The sequence below is a fragment of the Pseudophryne corroboree genome, chromosome 4 (assembly GCF_028390025.1).
Source record: "Pseudophryne corroboree isolate aPseCor3 chromosome 4, aPseCor3.hap2, whole genome shotgun sequence".
NCBI classification, from domain to species: domain Eukaryota; kingdom Metazoa; phylum Chordata; class Amphibia; order Anura; family Myobatrachidae; genus Pseudophryne; species Pseudophryne corroboree.
The window spans coordinates 616114816-616133919 of NC_086447.1; the positions used below are offsets into that span (position 1 = coordinate 616114816).

At 49.9% G+C, this 19104-nt stretch overlaps 1 protein-coding gene across 3 annotated transcripts in view; it reads right to left on the bottom strand.

Annotated features, from left to right (window-relative positions):
* SNX9 (sorting nexin 9) overlaps positions 1-19104 on the bottom strand; it is a 453672-nt gene that overhangs the window by 257880 nt on the left and 176688 nt on the right. The window lies entirely within an intron of this gene.

The window sequence follows — 19104 nt, forward strand, 5'->3', positions numbered from 1 at the left end:
AGGAGCTCAGTTTTGTTAACCAGCCCAATGCAGCAGCAAGTACAAGAGACGACAACTGCAAGTTGCCACAAACACCACACTCTCCCGACCGGAGAAAGTGTCAGCGGCTATAGCCACACCAACCCAAAGAAGCTAAGTGCGTAAGGGTGGGCGCCTTGTGGAGCCCAGTGTACCTCGCAGAAAGAGTTTTAACAAAGGTAAGTTCTTACCATAAAACTCGTTTTCTGCTGCGGGGTACACTGGGCTCCACAAGGATAGACATTGGGGATGTCCTAAAGCAGTTCCTTATGGGAGGGGACGCACTGAAGCGGGCACAAGAACCCGGCGTCCAAAGGAAGCATCCTGGGAAGCGGCAGTATCGAAGGCATAGAACCTTATGAACGTGTTCACTGAGGACCACGTAGTCGCCATGCACAATTGTTCAAGGGTGGCACCACGGCGGGCCGCCCAAGAAGGTCCAACAGGCCGAGTAGAATGGGCCGTAATGTGAGCAGGAGCTGACAGACAAGCCCTCACATAATCATGTGCAATCACCATTCTAATCCATTTGGCCAAAGTCTGCTTGTGAGCAGGCCAGCCCCGTTCGTGAAACCCAAACAGAATAAAGAGAGAATCAGATTTCCTAACAGAAGCAGTTCTCTTCACACAGATACGGAGAACCCATACCACATCCAAAGACCGCTCTTTGGGAGACAGATCAGGAGAGACAAAGGCCGGTACCACAATCTCCTGATTAAGGTGGAACGAAGAAAACCACCTTAGGAAAATAACCGGGACGAGTCCTAAGAACCGCCCGGTCACGGTGAAATATCAGATATGGGGAACTACAAGACAAGGCACCCAAATCCGACACTCTACGAGCTGAAGCAATAGCCAGCAGAAACACCACCTTAAGGGAAAGCCACTTAAGATCAGCTGAACCAAGAGGTTAAAACGGACTCTTGTACGCCTCCAAAACCACCGACAAGTCCCAAGGAGCCACAGGCGGGACATAGGGAGGTTGGATACGCAACACACCCTGAGTAAAGGTATGCACATCAGGTAAGGTCGCAATCTCTCTTTGAAACCACACCGACAAGGCAGATATTTGAACCTTGAGGGAAGCCAGACGCAGGCCTAAGTCCAGACCCTGCTGAAGAAAGGCCAACAACTTGGCTGTACTAAACTTGGAAGCGTCATAATTGTTAGATGCGCACCAAAGAAAGTAAGAATGCCAGACCCTATGGAATATCCGAGCAGAAGCCGATTTCCGGGCCCGCAACATAGTTTGAATGACCACCTCAGAAAAACCCTTTAGCCCTCAAGACGGAAGCTTCAAGAGTCACGCCGTCAAAGACAGCCGGGCTAGGTCCTGGTAGACACAGGGGCCCTGAACGAGGAGGTCTGGGCATTGTGGAAGTAGAATTAACGCTCTGACAATGGGCCCTGCAGGTCTGAGAACCAGTGCCGTCTGGGCCATGCTGGAGCTATGAGAAGCAGAATTACTTTTTCTTGCTTGAACTTCCGAATTACCCTGGGCAGGAGTGACACCGGAGGGAACACGTACGGCAGCCGAAACCTCCACGGCACCGCCAGCGCATCCACGAATGCTGCTTGAGGATCCCTTGTCCTTGCTCCAAAGACCGGAACCTTGTGATTGTGTCGAGACGCTATCAGATCTACGTCTGGAAGGCCCCACTTTTCCACTAGGAGTTGAAACACTTCTGGATGGAGGCCCCACTCGCCGGCATGTACGTCCTGATGGCTGAGAAAGTCCGCTTCCCAATTCAGGACTCCCAGAATGAATATTGCCGATATGGCCGGTAGATGGCGTTCCGCCCATTGCAGAATCCGTGAGACTTCCTTCATTGCCAAACGGCTTCGAGTGCCGCCTTGATGATTTCTGTAAGCCACTGTGGTGGCGTTGTCTGACTGTACTTGAACAGGACGGTTCTGAATTACATGCTGGGCCAGGTTCAACGAACTGAAGACCGCCCGCAATTCCAGAATGTTGATCGAGAGGAGAGATTCCTCCTTGGTCCACTGACCCTGAAGGGAGTGTTGCTATAGCACCGCGCCCCAACCTCTTAGACTGGCATCTGTCGTCAACAGGACCCAGTCAGATATCCAGAAGGGACGGCCCCTGCACAATCGTTGGTCCTGGAGCCACCGGTGCAGCGACAGACGGACCGCCGGAGTCAATGAGATCATGTGAGACCTGATCCGGTGAGGCAGGCCGACCCACTTGGCTAGAATCAGCCTCTGGAGAGGGCGAGAATGGAATTGAGCATACTCCACCATGTCGAATGCTGACACCATGAGGCCCAGCACCTGCATCGCCGAATGTATCGACACTTGCGGACGAGAAAGGAAGCAACAAATCCTGTCCTGAAGCTTCAGGACTTTCTCCTGGGACAAGAACAACCGCTGGTTGTGAGTGTCCAATAGCGCTCCCAGGTGCACCATGCTCTGAGCAGGGACTAGGGAGGATTTCTTTCAGTTGATGAGCCACCCGTGGGCTTGTAGAAACCGGACAGTCATATCCAGATGACGTAGGAGAAGTTCTGGGGAATTTGCCAGGATCAACAAGTCGTCCAGATACGGCAGTATCCTGACCCCTTGACGGTGGAGTACCACTGTCATCACCGCCATAACTTTGGTGAAGACTCGCGGAGCCGTAGTTAAATCAAAAGGTAACGCCCGAAACTGGTAATGGAGGTTGCCAATCGCAGATCTCGGTTATTACTGATGGGACACTGCTATAGGAATATGCAGGTAAGCATCCTGTATGTCCAGGAAGACCATATAATCCCCAGGTTCCAAGGCCAGAACTATAGGGCGAAGGGTTTCCATACGGAACTTGGAAACTTTCACAAACCTGTTCAATGCCTTGAGATTGAGAATGGGCCGAGAGGACCCATTCGGTTTCGGGACTAGAAACAGCGGAGAATAGTACCCCCGGCCTCTCTGAGCAAGAGGCACCTGTACTACGACTCCTGTATCCAGAAGGGTCTGTACCACCGAATGTAGAGTGTTTGCCTTTGTCTGGTCCAATGGGACGTCTGTCTGGCAAAATCGATGAGGAGGACGTTTTTTTAAGGCAATGGTGTAACCTCGAGTGACGACTTCCCGTACCCAGGCATCTGAAGTGATCTTCAACCATTCCTGGGTATACCCTAGAAGCCGGCCCTCCACCCTGGGATCCCCCAGGGGGAGGCCCGCCCCATCATGCGGCAGGCTTATCCGTCTTGGAAGCTGGAAGACGGGCAGCCCAGGCACTTTTGGGCTTCGGCTCACCAGGTTTGGAAGTGCGGGCCTGCTTGTTGTACGCCTCACCTTTTGCATTACCTGAAGGACGAAAGGGGCGAAAGGAAGTACCTTTATCCTTCGACACAGAAGGAGCGGTACTTGGCAGACAGGCAGTTTTGGCAGTAGCCAAGTCAGCCACTATCTAATTTAAGTCTTCCCCCAAACAGTATATGTCCCTTGAAAGGGAGTACCTCCAGGGTTTTTCTAGAGTCCAGATCCACAGACCAGGATCTCAGCCACAATATCTGGCGAGCCAGGACTGATGTAGTAGAGGCCTTGGCTGCTAGAATACCGGCATCAGAAGCCGCCTCTTTAATATATGACAAGCATTGTCTAGCATGGTCAGAAGAGATTTCAGTTTCCAACTCTAGGGCCCATGCTTCAATAGCCTCTGCAGCCCATGTTGCTGCAATAGTGGGCCTTTGTGCAGCACCCGTGAGGGTGTAAATCGCTTTCAGACAACCCTCCACACGTTTATCGTAGGCTCTTTTAGAGACGTGACGGTATTGACAGGTAGAGCTGAGGAAACCACCATCCTAGCCACATGCGAGTCTACTGGAGGAGACGTTTCCCAATTTTTAGACCGCTCTGGCGCGAGGGGATAGCGAGCCAGCATCTTCTTTTGAGGCACAAACTTCTTTCCCGGGTTTCCCGAGGGTTCCTGACGTATATCCGCTAGTTGGTCAGAGTGAGGTAAAACTTGTTTAACCACCTTCTGACGCTTGAACCTATCTGGTTTCTTAGGAGGGACGGATGGCTCGGGATCATCCGTAATCTGTAGAATCAACTTAATAGCCTCCAAAAGATCAGGAACATCCACATGTGAACTACCCTCCCCATCAGCAGTATCTGTGTCAGAATCTGTGGGGTCAGTGTAAGAGCCATCTTCATCAGACGAGGTGTCAGTGACAGCAGTGGATTGTGAGGAGGTAAGAGCTCGCTTAGAGGACCCCTTGGTCTTAGGCGAGTGAGGGTCAGACTTTTTAGTAGTCAAGGACTGGTTCAGCTTCTTCAATTGAGCAGACAAGTTATCCGCCCACGGCGGGTTAGCTGCGGGGACCACATACGGCTGAACTGGCATAGGAGGTCCCATAGGGGGTTAGTTTAGTAACTAGCGTATTTAGAAGCGTGGAGAAAGTAGTCCACGGTGGGTCATTATGGCCCCCCGTTGCCACAGTCCCACTGGGGGGGCAAGGAGCCCCCAGAACCAGAGCCCGCAGCTGCTATAGTCTCCTCATAGGGATCTGTGGCTTCAGCAACACCGGCAGTGTGTTCAGCCCCAGAACCGTTACCTTCAGAAGCAGACATAATATAACTTGCAATATCAGGTAACACAGTACAATTGTCAGCAGCACAATACCTCTTGCCCAAACCCCTGCGCAGTGTAGTCAGCACAAGCAGAGATACAGGAGAGATATGGTGACTAAAATCATAGAGAAAAATACGTATTAGAGTATATCTTGTGAATATCCTATATTATTATAAAACCTAACGCACCAAGCCCCCTCAGGTTATAGAATATAGGGATAGCAAGGTGAGTGAGAGACACGCAATGGAAATCACTCAGCAAGCTAATGCACATACATATAGTCACAGTTATACAATGCAACAATATTACCAACAATAATACTGCACTGGACCAGCTTATATATATATATATATATATATAGCTCTATATGCAATAGATATAACACTGCACAGTAAGAACTGGATGTATATCACAGGGTACTTTCTTGCACTCTTTCTTAACTAACACTGTCTAATTGACATGTAGAATACTTAAGTGTCATGTAAAGTCACAGCGCTGACAACCAGGTGGCTTTACAAAGGAGGGAGGATTTGCCCAAGCAGTCCCAGGAACAGTGTAGCTGGGAAAATGGCGCCCAAACACTGACAGAGAGTGAGGGAGAAACAGATATGCAGCTCCAGGGTGGGAACATTTGCTGGAAATGGCGCCCTGGGGCCGGGGAGGGGCTCCAGGTCTAAGCCTTATCCCCTCTGCTGGCAAAACCACCGGGTACTGCGGGCTACTTGTAAAAAGGCTTAGAGAGAAAACCTGACCTGCACCCATGCCCTGGTGATGTAGTGGGATCGCCTGTACTGCCACAGTGTCCACCACCAGCGCGCGCGGCCCGCTTCCCACCGGCCGCGCCAGAACGCGATAAAGTGCGGGTCCCGCGAGCGGGACCCACTTACCTCCTCCCGAAGTGCGGCCACGCGATCCTGGAGAGCCTCAGCTGTGTGTGACTGACTTGGAAGAAAACCGGAGCCTCCTGCTGTAGGTACCCGGCAACAAGGGCGCGGGAGTGTACAGCGTTGCTGGGGGAGAGATGGAGCTGCAGCAGGTAATGTCTACTGACATCAAACACAATCTGTGCCTCTGCTGCAGTCCTTGTAGTCTTCTTTTTTCCTCAGAAAAAGCTTTTTCTAGAGCTGCTGTGAGCAGCTCTTCCTGTTACATGCTTGCACTGCAAGCACCAACTACAAAACTGAGCTCCTGTGCACGGAGGCGGGGTGATATAGGAGGCGGCACTATGCATCTTGTGAAGAAGGTCAAAGCTTTTGAGCCTGTTGGTGCTTCGGATCAAGATCCTACTCTACACCCCAATGTCTATCCTTGTGGAGCCCAGTGTACCCCGCAGCAGAAAATAAGATTTTACTTACCGATAAATCTATTTCTCGTAGTCCGTAGTGGATGCTGGGGACTCCGTCAGGACCATGGGGAATAGCGGCTCCGCAGGAGACAGGGCACAAAAGTAAAAGCTTTAGGATCAGGTGGTGTGCACTGGCTCCTCCCCCTATGACCCTCCTCCAAGCCTCAGTTAGGATACTGTGCCCGGACGAGCGTACACAATAAGGAAGGATTTTGAATCCCGGGTAAGACTCATACCAGCCACACCAATCACACTGTACAACCTGTGATCTGAACCCAGTTAACAGCATGATAACAGAGGAGCCTCTGAAAAGATGGTTCACAACAATAATAACCCGATTTTTGTACCAATAACTATGTACAAGTATTGCAGACAATCCGCACTTGGGATGGGCGCCCAGCATCCACTACGGACTACGAGAAATAGATTTATCGGTAAGTAAAATCTTATTTTCTCTAACGTCCTAGTGGATGCTGGGGACTCCGTCAGGACCATGGGGATTATACCAAAGCTCCCAAACGGGCGGGAGAGTGCGGATCACTCTGCAGCACCGAATGAGAGAACTCCAGGTCCTCTTTAGCCAGGGTATCAAATTTGTAGAATTTTACAAACGTGTTCTCCCCCCGACCACGTAGCTGCTCGGCAGAGTTGTAATGCCGAGACCCCTCGGGCAGCCGCCCAGGATGAGCCCACCTTCCTTGTGGAATGGGCATTTACATATTTTGGCTGTGGCAGGCCTGCCACAGAATGTGCAAGCTGAATTGTACTACACATCCAACTAGCAATCGTCTGCTTAGAAGCAAGAGCACCCAGTTTGTTGGGTGCATACAGGATAACAGCAAGTCAGTTTTCCTGACTCCAGCCGTCCTGGAAACCGATATTTTCAGGGCCCTGACAACATCTAGCAACTTGGAGTCCTCCAAGTCCCTAGTAGCCGCAGGTACCACAATAAGCTGGTTCAGGTGAAACGCTGACACCACCTTAGGGAGAAACTGGGGACGAGTCCGCAGCTCTGCCCTGTCCGAATGGACAATCAGATATGGGCTTTTGTGAGACAAAGCCGCCAATTCTGACACTCGCCTGGCCGAGGCCAGGGCCAACATCATGGTCACTTTCCATGTGAGATATTTCAAATCCACAGATTTGAGCGGTTTAAACCAATGTGATTTGAGGAATCCCAGCACTACGTTGAGATCCCACAGTGCCACTGGAGGCACAAAAGGGGGTTGTATATGCAGTACTCCCTTGACAAACTTCTGGACTTCAGGAACTGAAGCCAATTCTTTCTGGAAGAAAATCGACAGGGCCGAAATTTGAACCTTAATGGACCCCAATCTGAGGCCCATAGACACTCCTGTTTGCAGGAAATGCAGGAATCGACCGAGTTGAAATTTCTTCGTAGAGCCTTCCTGGCCTCACACCACGCAACATATTTTCGCCACATGTGGTGATAATGTTGTGCGGTCACGTCCTTCCTGGCTTTGACCAGGGTAGGAATGACCTCTTCCGGAATGCCTTTTTCCCTTAGGATCCGGCGTTCAACCGCCATGCCGTCAAACGCAGCCGCGGTAAGTCTTGGAACAGACATGGTACGCGCTGAAGCAAGTCCCTTCTTAGCGGCAGAGGTCATGAGTCCTCTGTGAGTATCTCTTGAAGTTCCGGGTACCAAGTCCTTCTTGGCCAATTCGGAGCCACGAGTATAGTTCTTACTCCTCTACGTCTTATAATTCTCAATACCTTGGGTATGAGAAGCAGAGGAGGAAACACATACACCGACTGGTACGCCCACGGTGTTACCAGAACGTCCACAGCTATTGCCTGAAAGTCTCTTGACCTGGCGCAATACCTGTCCAGTTTTTTTGTTCAGGCGGGACGCCATCATGTACACCTTTGGTCTTTCCCAACGGTTCACAATCATGTGGAAAACTTCCCGATGAAGTCCCCACTCTCCCGGGTGGAGGTCGTGCCTGCTGAGGAAGTCTGCTTCCCAGTTGTCCACTCCCGGAATGAACACTGCTGACAGTGCTATCACATGATTTTCCGCCCAGCGAAAAATCCTTGCAGTTTTTGCCATTGCCCTCCTGCTTCTTGTGCCGCCCTGTCTGTTTACGTGGGCGACTGCCGTGATGTTGTCCCACTGGATCAATACCGGCTGACCTTGAAGCAGAGGTCTTGCTAAGCTTAGAGCATTATAAATTGCCTTTAGCTCCAGTATATTTATGTGGAGAAAAGTCTCCAGACTTGATCACACTTCCTGGAAATTTTTTCCCTGTGTGACTGCTCCCCAGCCTCTCAGGCTGGCCTCCGTGGTCACCAGCATCCAATCCTGAAAGCCGAATCTGCGGCCCTCTAGAAGATGAGCACTCTGTAACCACCACAGGAGAGACACCCTTGTCCTTGGAGATAGGGTTATCCGCTGATGCATCTGAAGATGCGATCCGGACCATTTGTCCAGCAGATCCCACTGAAAAGTTCTTGCGTGGAATCTGCCGAATGAAATCGCTTCGTAATAAGCCACCATTTTTCCAAGGACTCTTGTGCAATGATGCACTGACACTTTTCCTGGTTTTAGGAGGTTCCTGACTAGCTCGGATAACTCCCTGGCTTTCTCCTCCGGGAGAAACACCTTTTTCTGGACTGTGTCCAGAATCATCCCTAGGAACAGCAGACGTGTCGTCGGAACAACTGCGGTTTTGGAATATTTAGAATCCACCCGTGCTGTCGTAGAACTACTTGAGATAGTGCTACTCCGACCTCCAACTGTTCTCTGGACCTTGCTCTTATCAGGAGGTCGTCCATTTTCTTCGAAGAAGAATCATCATTTCGGGCATTACCTTGGTAAAGACCCGGAGTGCCGTGGACAATCCAAACGGCAGCGTCTGAAACTGATAGCGACAGTTCTGTACCACGAACCTGAGATACCCTTGGTGAGAAGGGCAAATTGGGACATGGAGGTAAGCATCCCTGATGTCCCGGGACACCATATAGTCCCCTTCTTCCTGGTTCGCTATCACTGCTCTGAGTGACTCCATCTTGATTTGAACCTTTGTAAGTGTTCAAATATTTCAGATTTAGAATAGGTCTCACCGAGCCTTCTGGTTTCAGTACCACAATATAGTGTGGAATAATACCCCTTTCCTTGTTGTAGGAGGGGTACTTTGATTATCACCTGCTGGGAATACAGCTTGTGAATTGTTTCCAATACTGGCTCCCTGTCGGAGGGAGACGTTGGTAAAGCAGACTTCAGGAACCTGCGAGGGGAAACGTCTCGACTTTCCAATCTGTACCCCTGGGATACTACTTGTAGGATCCAGGGGTCCTGTACGGCTCCAGCGTCATGCTGAGAACTTGGCAGAAGCGGTGGAAGGCTTCTGTTCCTGGGAATGGGCTGCCTGCTGCAGTCTTCTTCCCTTTCCTCTATCCCTGGGCAGATATGCTTATGGGGACGAAAGGACTGAGGCTGAAAAGACGGTGTCTTTTTCTGCATAGATGTGACTTAGGGTAAAAACGGTGGATTTCCCAGCAGTTGCCGTGGCCACCAGGTCCGATGGACCGACCCCAAATAACTCCTCCCCTTTATACGGCAATACATCTTTGTGCCGTTTGGAATCTGCATCACCTGACCACTGTCGTGTCCATAAACATCTTTTGGCAGATATGGACATCGCACTTACTCTTGATGCCAGAGTGCAAATATCCCTCTGTGCATCTCACATATATAGAAATGCATTCTTTAAATGCTCTATAGTAAATAAAATACTGTCCCTGTCAAGGGTATCAATATTTTCAGTCAGGGAATCCGACCAAGCCACCCCCGCGCTGCACATCCAGGCTGAGGCGATCGCTGGTCGCAGTATAACACCAGTATGTGTGTATATACTTTTTAGGATATTTTCCAGCCTCCTATCAGCTGGCTCCTTGAGGGCGGCCGTATCTGGAGACGGTACCGCCACTTGTTTTGATAAGCGTGTGAGCGCCTTATCCACCCTAAGGGGTGTTTCCCAACGCGCCCTAACTTCTGGCGGGAAAGGGTATACCGCCAATAATTTTCTATCGGGGGAACCCCGCGCCTCATCACACACTTCATTTTATTTATCTGATTCAGGAAAAACTATAGGTAGTTTTTCCACACCCCACATAATACCCTTTTTTGTGGTACTTGTAGTATCAGAAATATGTAACACCTCCTTCATTGCCCTTAACAAGTAACGTGTGGCCCTAAAGGAAAATACGTTTGTTTCTTCACTGTCGACACTGGAGTCAGTGTCCGTGTCTGTGTCTGTGTCGACCGACTGAGGTAAAATGGGCATTATAACGTCCCTGACGGTGTTTTAGACGCCTGGACAGATACTAATATGTTTGCCGGCCGTCTCATGTCGTCAACCGACTTGCAGCGTGTTGACATTATCACGTAATTCCTTAAATAAGCCATCTATTCCGGTGTCGACTCCCTAGAGAGTGACATCACCATTACAGGCAATTTGCTCCGCCTCCCAACATCGTCCTCATACATGTCGACACACACGTACCGACACACAGCACACACACAGGGAATGCTCTGATAGAGGACAGGACCCACTAGCCCTTTGGGGAGACAGAGGGAGAGTTTGCCAGCACACACCAAAAACGCTATAATTATACAGGGACAACCTTTATATAAGTGCTTTTCCCTTATAGCATTTTAATATATGTAGTCATATCGCCAAATCAGTGCCCCCCCTCTCTGTTTTAACCCTGTTTCAGTAGTGCAGTGCAGGGGAGAGCCTGGGAGCCTTCCCACCAGCATTTCTGTGAGGGAAAATGGCGCTGTGTGCTGAGGAGAATAGGCCCCGCCCCCTTTTCGGCGGGCTTCTTCTCCCGTTTTTCTGAGACCTGGCAGGGGTTAAATACATCCATATAGCCCCCAGGGGCTATATGTGATGTATTTTTAGCCAGAATAAGGTACTATCATTGCTGCCCAGGGTGCCCCCCCCCAGCACCCTGCACCCTCAGTGACCGCTGTTATGAAGTGTGCTGACAACAATGGCGCACAGCTGCAGTGCTGTGCGCTACCTTATGAAGACTGAAAAGTCTTCTGCCGCCGGTTTCTGGACCTCTTCATTTTTCGGCATCTGCAAGGGGGTCGGCGGCGCGGCTCCGGGACGAACCCCAGGGTGAGACCTGTGTTCCGACTCCCTCTGGAGCTAATGGTGTCCAGTAGCCTAAGAAGCCAATCCATCCTGCACGCAGGTGAGTTCACTTCTCTCCCCTAAGTCCCTCGATGCAGTGAGCCTGTTGCCAGCAGGACTCACTGAAAATAAAAAACCTAACAAAACTTTTACTCTAAGCAGCTCTTTAGGAGAGCCACCTAGATTGCACCCTTCTCGGCCGGGCACAAAAATCTAACTGAGGCTTGGAGGAGGGTCATAGGGGGAGGAGCCAGTGCACACCACCTGATCCTAAAGCTTTTACTTTTGTGCCCTGTCTCCTGCGGAGCCGCTATTCCCCATGGTCCTGACGGAGTCCCCAGCATCCACTAGGACGTTAGAGAAAATAAGAATTTACTCACCCGTAATTCTATTTCTCGTAGTCCGTAGTGGATGCTGGGAACTCCGTAAGGACCATGGGGAAAAGCGGGCTCCGCAGGAGACTGGGCACTCTAAAAGAAAGATTAGGTACTATCTGGTGTGCACTGGCTCCTCCCTCTATGCCCCTCCTGCAGACCTCAGTTAGGGAAACTGTGCCCGGAAGAGCTGACACAATAAGGAAAGGATTTGGAATCCCGGGTAAGACTCATACCAGCCACACCAATCACACCGTACAACTCGTGATACTATACCCAGTTAACAGTATGAATAACAACTGAGCCTCACGAAAAGATGGCTCATACAATAACCCTTTAGTTAGGCAATAACTATATACAAGTATTGCAGACAATCCGCACTTGGGATGGGCGCCCAGCATCCACTACGGACTACGAGAAATAGAATTACCGGTGAGTAAATTCTTATTTTCTCTGACGTCCTAGTGGATGCTCTGAACTCCGTAAGGACCATGGGGATTATACCAAAGCTCCCAAACGGGCGGGAGAGTGCGGATGACTCTGCAGCACCAAATGAGCAAACTCAAGGTCCTCCTCAGCCAGGGTATCAAACTTGTAGAATTTTGCAAATGTGTTTGAACCCGACCAAGTAGCAGCTCGGCAAAGCTGTAAAGGCGAGACCCCTCGGGCAGCCGCCCAAGAAGAGCCCACCTTCCCCGTGGAATGGGCTTTTACTGATTTAGGATGCGGCAATCCAGCCGCAGAATGTGCAAGTTGAATCGTGCTATAGATCCAGCGAGCAATAGTCTGCTTTGAAGCAGGAGCACCCAGCTTGTTGGGTGCATACAGGATAAATAGCGAGTCAGTTTTCCTGACTCTAGCCATCCTGGAAACATAGATTTTCAGGGCCCTGACTACGTCCAGCAACTTGGAATCCTCCAAGTCCCGAGTAGCCGCAGGCACCACAATAGGGTGGTTCAAATGAAACGCTGATACCACCTAGGAAGAAATTGGGAACGAGTTCTCAATTCCGCCCTATCCATATGAAAAATCAGATAAGGGCTTTTACATGAGAAAGCCGCCAATTCTGATACACGCCTGGCCGAAGCCAAGGCCAACAGCATGACCACTTTCCGCTTGAGATATTTTTGCTCCACGGTTTTAAGTGGCTCAACCAATGCGACTTTAGGAAATCCAACACCACGTTGAGATCCCAAGGTGCCACTGGAGGCACAAAAGGGGGCTGAATATGCAGCACTCCTTTTAACAAAAGTCCGAACTTCAGGCAGTGAAGCCAGTTCTTTTTGGAAGAAAATCGACAGAGCCAAAATCTGGACCTTAATGGAACCCAATTTTAGGCCCATAGTCACCCCTGACTGTAGGAAGTGCAGAAATCAACCCAGCTGAAATTCCTCCGTTGGGGCCTTCCAGGCCTCACACCAAGCAACATATTTCCGCCATATGCGGTGATAATGTTTTGCGGTCACATCCTTCCTAGCCTTAATCAGCGTAGGAATGACTTCCTCCGGAATGCCCTTTTCCTTTAGGATCCGGTGTTCAACCGCCATGCCGTCAAACGCAGCCGCGGTAAGTCTTGGAACAGACAGGGCCACTGCAGTAGCAGGTCCTGTCTAAGCGGCAGAGGCCAAGGGTCCTCTGAGATCATTTCTTGAAGTTCTGGGTACCAAGCTCTTCTTGGCCAATCCGGAACAATGAGTATAGTTCTTACTCCTCTCCTTCTTATTATTCTCAGTACTTTGGGTACGAGAGGAAGAGGAGGGAAACATATAAACCGACTGGTACACCCACGGTGTCACTAGAGCGTCCACAGCTATCGCCTGAGGGTCCCTTGACCTGGCGCAATATCTTTTTAGCTTTTTGGTGAGGCTGGACGCCATCATGTCCACCTGTGGCCGTTCCCAACGGTTCACAATCAGCTGGAAGACTTCTGGATGAAGTCCCCACTCTCCCGGGTGGAGGTCGTGCCTGCTGAGGAAGTCTGCTTCCCCGTTGTCCACTCCCGGAATGAACACTGCTGACAGTGCTATCACGTGATTCTCCGCCATCAAAGAATCCTTGTGGCTTCTGCCATTGCTACCCTGCTTCTTGTGCCGCCCTGGCGGTTTACATGGGCGACCGCTGTGATGTTGTCTGACTGAATCAGAACCGGTTGTTTTTGAAGCAGGGGTTCTGCTGGACTCAGGGCGTTGTAAATGTCCCTTAGTTCCAGAATATTTATGTGTAGGGAAGTTTCCTGACTTGACCATTGTCCTTGGAAGTTTCTTCCCTGGGTGACTGCCCCCCAACCTCGGAGGCTTGCATCCGTGGTCACCAGGACCCAGTCCTGTATGCCGAATCTGCGGCCTTCGAGCAGATGAGCACTCTGCAGCCACCACAGCAGAGACACCCTGGCCCTCGGGGACAGGGTAATTAAACGATGCATCTGGAGATGCGATCCGGACCACTTGTCCAACAGATCCCACTGGAAGATTCCTGCATGGAATCTGCCGAAGGGACTTGCTTCGTAAGAAGCTACCATCTTTCCCAGGACTCACGTGCAGTGATGCACCAACACCTGCTTTGGTTTCAGGAGGTCCCTGACCAGAGATGATAATTCCTGGGCCTTCTCCTCCGGGAGAAATTCTTCTGTTCTGTGTCCAGAATCATGCCCAAGAACAGCAGACGCGTCGCAGGAATCAGCTGCGACTTTGGGATATTCAGAATCCAGCCGTGCTGATGCAGCACTTCCTGAGATAGTGCCACGCCGACTAGCAACTGCTCCTTGGACCTCGCCTTTATAAGGAGATCGTCCAAGTACGGAATAATCATGACCCCCTTCTTTCGGAGGAGCATCATCATTTCGGCCATTACCTTGGTAAATACCCGCGGTGCCGTGGACAGACCAGACGGCAACGCCTGGAATTGGTAATGACAGTCCTGTACCACAACCTTGAGGTACTTTGAACTTGAACTTTTTTATATAAATGTTCAAGGATTCTAAATTTAGAATGGGTCTCACCGAACCGTCTGGTTTCGGTACCACAACATTGTGGAATAGTAACCCCGTCCCTGTTGAAGGAGGGGTACCTTGATTATCACCTGCTGCAGATACAGCTTGTGAATTGCCGCCAGTACTACCTCCCTTTCTCTGAGGTCAGCAGGCAAGGCTGATTTGAGGTAACGGCGAGGGGGAGTCGCCTCGAACTCCAGCTTGTATCCCTGTGATACTACTTGCAGAACCCAGGGATCCATCTGTGAGCGAGCCCACTGGTCGCTGAAGGTCCGGAGAGGCGCCCCCACCGCACCTGGCTCAGCCTGTGGAGCCCCAGCGTCATGCGGTGGACTTAGAGGAAACGGGGGAAGATTTTTGATCCTGGGAACTGGCTGTCTGGTGCAGCCTTTTTCCTTCTTCCCTTGCCTCTGGCAGAGAGGAAGCGTCTTTGACCCGCTTGCTTTTCTGAGGCCGAAAGGACTGTACCTGATAATACGGTGCTTTCTTAGGCTGTGAGGGAACCTGAGGTAAAAATTTTGACTTTCCAGCTGTTGCTGTGGATACGAGGTCCGAGAGACCATCCCCAAACAATTCCTCACCCTTATAAGGCAGAATCTCCATGTGCCTATTAGAATCAGCATCACCTGTCCACTGCCGGGTCCATAATACCCTCCTGGCAGAAACGGACATTGCATTAATTCTGGATGCCAGCCGGCAAATATCCCTTTGTGCATCCCTCATATATAAGACGATGTCTTTAATATGCTTTATAGTTAGCAAAATAGTATACCTGTCGAGGGTAACATCCATGCTGAGGCAATTGCAGGTCACAGTATAGTACCTGAGTGTGTATATACAGACTTCAGGATTTCCTCCTGCTTTCTATCAGCAGGCTCCTTCAAGGTGGCCGTATCCTGAGACGGCAGTGCCACCTTTTTTGACAAACGTGTGAGCGCCTTATCCACCCTAGGGGATATCTCCCAACGTGACCTATCCGCTGGCGGGAAAGGGTACGCCATCAGTAACTTTTTAGAAATTACCAGTTTCTTATCGGGGGAAACCCACGCTTCTTCACACACTTCATTCAATTCATCTGATGGGGGAACAAAACACTGGCTGCTTTTTCTCCCCAAACATAAAACCCCTTTTTAGTGGTACTTGGGTTAATGTCAGAAATGTGGAACACATTTTTTATTGCCGAAATCATGCAACGGATGCCCCTAGTGGATTTTGTATATGTCTCAACCTCGTCGACACTGGAGTCAGACTCCGTGTCGACATCTGTGTCTGCCATCTGAGGTAGCGGGCGTTTTTGAGCCCCTGATGGCCTTTGAGACGCCTGGGCAGGCGCGGGCTGAGAAGCCGGCTGTCCCATGGCTGTTACGTCATCCAGCCTTTTATGTAAGGAGTTGACACTGTCGGTTAATACCTTCCACATATCCACCCACTCTGGCGTCGGCCCCGCAGGGGGTGACATCACATTTATCGGCACCTGCTCCGTCTCCACATAAGCCTCCTCATCAAACAAGTCGACACAGCCGTACCGACACACCGCACACACACAGGGAATGCTCTGACTGAGGACAGGACCCCACAAAGTCCTTTGGGGAGACAGAGAGAAAGTATGCCAGCACACACCACAGCGCTATTTAATCAGGGATTTACACTAATAGAAAGTGATTTATCCCTATAGCTGCTTTTTTATATACAGTTTGCGCCTAAATTTAGTGCCCCCCCCCCCCCCCTCTCTTTTTAACCCTTTGAGCCTGGAAACTGCAGGGGAGAGCCTGGGGAGCTGTCTTCCAGCTGCATTGTGAAGAGAAAATGGCGCCAGTGTGCTGAGGGAGATAGCCCCGCCCCTTTTTCGACTGACTTCTCCCGCTCTTATAATTGTATTATGGCAGGGGATTTTTACACATATATAGCATATTAGGCTATATTATGTGTTGTTTGCCAAAGTTAAGGTACTCTAATTGCAGCCCAGGGCGCCCCCCCCCCAGCGCCCTGCACCCATCAGCGACCGGAGTATGTGGTGTGCATAGGGAGCAATGGCGCACAGCTGCAGTGCTGTGCGCTACCTTAATGAAGACCGAAGTCTTCAGCCGCCGATTTCCAGGACGTTCTTCTTGCTTCTGGCTCTGTAAGGGGGACGGCGGCGCGGCTCCGGGACCAGACGACCGAGGCTGGGCCTGTGTTCGATCCCTTTGGAGCTAATGGTGTCCAGTAGCCTAAGAAGCCCAAGCTAGCTGCAAGCAGGTAGGTTCGCTTCTTCTCCCCTTAGTCCCTCGTAGCAGTGAGTCTGTTGCCAGCAGATCTCACTGAAAATAAAAAAACCTAACAAATACTTTCTTTTCTAGGAGCTCAGGAGAGCCCCTAGTGTGCAACCAGCTCGGGCCGGGCACAGATTCTAACTGAGGTCTGGAGGAGGGGCATAGAGGGAGGAGCCAGTGCACACCAGATAGTACCTAATCTTTCTTTTAGAGTGCCCAGTCTCCTGCGGAGCCCGATATTCCCCATGGTCCTTACAGAGTTCCCAGCATCCACTAGGACGTCAGAGAAATTATACATTTTTCAGTTTTCATTTGTAACAGTTGCAATGGTTTCATGGAATGAGCCTACATGGTGGACCAGTTTACAAAACCTCAGATACTTCTCACACTGCATATGAAAGCAGGTGCTTGCAATAAGATGAATACTTGTATTTAATGGTGTTAGGCAAACCAAAATGGTTTTCTTCTCTCACAATAAAGTTATACAAATGCTGATAAGTGCTTTAAAGCGTTTTGTAACTTTGCAACAAAAAATGAAATAATCCCATACTAGGTACTACCACAGTTCTGGAGTTTTCATCCCTGCCAGTGCTATGCAAGATTTACTACTTGTGTTAACATAAGGAAGAGGTGGCGCACACCCTGGACTTGAACTCTTAAAATGTTAGGGACATACCCGATGAGGTTACCTGGACGTGGTGGGTAAAACCATGGGAGGCATTTGATGTGCCGGCTGTCGGGATCCCGCCGCTCAGTATACCGGTGCCGGAATCCCGACAACCGGCATACCGAAAACTATTCTCCCTCTTGGGGGATCCATGACCCTCCTGAAGGGAGAATAAAGTGTGCCGCGCCACCGTGCCTGCAGCGTGGTGAGCGCAGTGAGCCCGCAAGGGGCTCTATTGCGCTCGTCCCGCTGCCAGCATGGCGGTGGTTGGGACCCCGGCGCCGGTATGCTGGGCGCCGGGATTGCGACAGTAGGCATAACGTACTACACCCTAAAACCATAACCAGGCTAAAATTATGCCAAAATCCTCTATTTAATGCAAAATCTATTACAATTCTAATTAGTAATGTTTAAATAGTGCACCTGCATATTTTCTCTTTGTGTGTGGCACTACAAGTCTCAGCTAGTTATTACCTCTAATTACATGAAGTTAGGGTGTGCAGTCTATATATATATACTATATTGTGCATTTATATGTAGGCATGAGGCTCCTTCAGCCTAGGGTAGCACCCCTCCCCACCTGTCCTGGATTGCTTTTAAGTAGGGATCCTAGCACTTTCTGACTGCATATTTGAACAAGGCACAATTAAGGTAACACCTACAAATTCATACAGTATATCAGATGTAGGGGTGATTTGTTTTTTGAGGCGTGGGCCCACTGAATTGCTTTTGCTCGGCTGCCTCAAATCATCACAATAGAACACTTATTTTAGCACTCTATAACACTTTTATGGGTATTTTTTTTTTATATATATGTAACATTTTTCACACATTTATCTTTCACCCCTGCAGTAGCTGATCTTATCTAATGAATGCTGCCCATACACTTGTGCGATGTCGCGCGACGCAACATCGCGGGGCATCGCACCGGCAGTTGAGGTGTGATGAAATCGCACCTGAACTGCCAAAGTGATTACCATGCGATTATGCGATAGATCACATGGCAATCACGTGATCAGCACGTCACCAACGAGTGGGAGCGGCGTGCCCATCGCACATCGCAGTGCGATATATCTCATGTGGTTTTAAAACTGCGATGCGAGAGATATTAAGTGCAGCACATAATATCTTGAGACGCGATATTCGAGCGGCGTGTCCGCGCATCGCGTCTTAAGGTCCCTAAAATGTGCATACAATCTTTTGATTTCTCTCACAGATGAGGTCGAAATCGAAGGATAGCACCGATTATCTCATAAGTGCATGGGCACCATAACACTCTTATACACTTCACTTGTTTCACTAATGTGATGCCCTGGGCTGGTTTGGGTGGGCTGACTTGGGGGAGTCCCACACCCTAGACTTGGACCCTAGAATTTAGGGACAAGGTTATGGGCTTATCCCCTCTGCTTAGTAATGATTGAATAGTACACCTGCATCTATTCTCTTTGTGTGTTGCACTATAATTCTCCTTACATGAAGTTAGGGCGTGCAGTCTAGGGCCCCTCTCTCTCTCTCTATATATATATATATATATATATATATATATATAGCCTATATTCTGTATTAAGGCTAGATGTATGAGAACATATCTGTACATGTGTAGTCATAACACTGCTTCTATCAAACTTCATAGTTTTACTACTGATGTAGACAGGGGATACATACGATATCCTGGATGTTATGATGCCGGCTGTCAATATACCGACAGCGGC